At 36.9% G+C, this 2,650-nt stretch overlaps 1 protein-coding gene across 1 annotated transcript in view; it reads right to left on the reverse strand.

The window, feature by feature from the left end:
- The window catches only part of LOC107722232 (ankyrin repeat and fibronectin type-III domain-containing protein 1-like), an 85,678-nt gene extending 83,551 nt beyond the window's left edge, over positions 1 to 2,127 (reverse strand). The window contains exon 1 of the mRNA XM_016530512.1: positions 2,070 to 2,127. The gene's annotated coding sequence lies outside the window, so the exon portion shown is untranslated. The remainder of the gene's footprint in view (positions 1 to 2,069) is intronic.
- Positions 2,128 to 2,650: the final 523 nt, after the last annotated feature.

A 2,650-nucleotide genomic window follows, 5' to 3' on the forward strand; every position in this document is an offset into this window, starting at 1 on the left:
TCAGGAAGGGTATAGCTTTGGCTTTTCCATGATCCTCTCTTGCAGGATCCTGATTTTTTTCTTCTAAACAAAAATTCAACAATCCGTTCCATTGCAAACATGATGCCCTCATAGACTTCTTCTCTTCATGTAAAACAACTTATTAAAGATTTTCCATGTGATTCCATATGAGCAATGAGCAGCATATTAAACTTGAATGCACCTGCAAGATCTAACGCCACAGTTTTTGCCCAGGACTTCCCATAGCTAAAGCCTTTTCATAGTCAAATCAACAACGTAATCGCTCTGGGACAAAAGAAAACTCCTAGTAAAAAAACAAAAACCAGCCCCACTGAGCGTTCAGTGCCCAGCATAAATATTAAATTGCACTTTCAGCTGAAGTGCACCAGCCGCGCACACAAAAGCCATATCAGTCTGTCAAGAGTCAAGTTCAGTGTATATCTGATGGTAGAGTTGGCTATGTTGCTTTTGTGAGGCTTGATTAACTGTAGCGAGTTAGGAGAGGTTTCCAGTGAATGCTTTGTTTCCACTGAGAGATGTAATAACACCATCTCAGTATGAAACCCCGCTTTTTGTTTTTAATAAATGGCTCTACTGCAGCTTATGAATGTAGCCTGATTACATAAAGTTTGATGGCGGTGAGTTTCTTTTTGTGCCCCAGGCAGGATTAAAACAGTATTAACTGGTCTTAGTCATTGTATGCATTGCATTGCATTTTTGTTCCTACTTTGTAGCATATGGTTTTGGGTGTTTTGATGCTTCAGTTTTTGTTGAGAGTGCCATATGAAAGGTAGCTGAGAAGACATGATTGGTTTTGATTGGCTATTGAAACCCCAAGAGCCACACTGATTCTACATGTGGGAGGTTAGCTGGCACTATCAGTGTAATTCTCTCTTCTCCGCACTGCTTCTAATTTCAAATTTTATTCAAAGGTGTCAATGAAAATAACAAGCATTTTAATAGGATTCTCAAAAGCAATCAGAGGTTGTTAAATATGGAGTGAAATGTTCAGCGAGAACTACGATTAACTTAAATGTCCATCATAATCTTTACAAAATTAATACATACGTTTTTATAAATTATTTTTAATAAATTAGGCTGGTAACACTTTAGCATAGGGACTAATTCTCACTATTAATTGCTTATTAGCATGCCTATCATTAACATATTGGCTGTTTATTAGTACTTATAAAGCACATATTCTGCATGACCCCAATTATTACCCCACATATTCTGCATGATCCCTAAACCTACCCAATACCTAAACTTAACAACTACTCCTAATTTGCTGCTTATTAATACTAACTATTAATAAGCAGCAAATTAGGAGTTTATTGAGGCAAAAGTCGTAGTTAATGGTTTGTTAATAGCGAGAATTGGACTTTCATTTTGGACACCTTAAAATGAAGTGTGACCATTAGGCTTCAGCTGCTAATGATTCAGACTTTTCTGGCAGGTCCCAACACTGACTTTAATGTGTAAATGTTGACATCATGTGGTCACTGCATGAATTGCAGTCCAACATCTGCACTAAGCTAAACAACATAAAGACATATATACAGTATATATATATATATATATATATTCAGTATGTAAAGTACAGTCATTACAAAAACTGCAGTTATTTTTATTATTTATTTATTTACGACTGTACATTATATCAGTTACTGCTTGTCTACTTAACAACTAAATAAGCAAAATGCAAATGTGAGTCAGAATTATTTGATTATGTAAGAGGAAAGATACCACAGAAGATGCTTGGAACTTACAAAAAAGTGTAGTTAGCTGCTTGTCAATAGTCAGTATATCATTTTGTGGTCATTACATTAGCTGTGTAATAATTAATAAAAAGAAAAGAAAATTTATTTTTGCATGTCTATAAGATAAAGCAAGACACTGCTTACCAAGCAAACAGCCTACACACACACACAAACGTGAGATTCCTGAATAAATATGAAACTTGCCCTTAACTGAAACGCCTACTCTAAGAAAAGCAATCAAACTGGTCTGTAACAAAGAAACAGGAACTATCCAGACCCATCCTTAAAATTCTCTCACAAACATGTTACCTGGACTCTTTGTCTGTGTCTCCAGTGCCATTCTCACGGGACGGTGACGGCAAGGAGCAAACTGAATCCCGGCTCCTGGGTAACAAAGTAGAGGGCATACACAGCCATGTCTCCAGATCAGAGAATTTGGAGTAGCTCAGCATTTCTAAAACACTGCAGTATAGGAATACAAAGACATATCATGTCAGTCATGCTTTTTTAAATATATTACAGTAACAAATAGTGTATACTTTTAAAAATATATGAAAAAAGAATGTGTAATGTGATCAAGTATATATATATACTTATAGTACCTGTCCTCTCCCATTCCTGGGATTTCATATTTGTGACAACCACATGGTGTTCGTGATTCCTGTGGAGCCAGCAGGCAAGTTTTCTCGGTCTCATAAGACATCTTGAGCCATTTCTGAGGAAAACAGAACAACCTGTTAGTGCACTGTATGCTGATCATTTTCTTCTACAGCCACTAACGAAGCCAAATTACACAGCCAATTATCCACATGGCTAATGTTTTGGACCTGAGGTCACTTGGCACAGGTCCCTGCTGGTGGTGCCAAACCGAATCTGGCAAATCAAGCCTG

The sequence above is a fragment of the Sinocyclocheilus rhinocerous genome, unplaced genomic scaffold, assembly GCF_001515625.1.
Source record: "Sinocyclocheilus rhinocerous isolate Xijiao unplaced genomic scaffold, SAMN03320098_v1.1 scaffold334, whole genome shotgun sequence".
NCBI lineage: Eukaryota > Metazoa > Chordata > Actinopteri > Cypriniformes > Cyprinidae > Sinocyclocheilus > Sinocyclocheilus rhinocerous.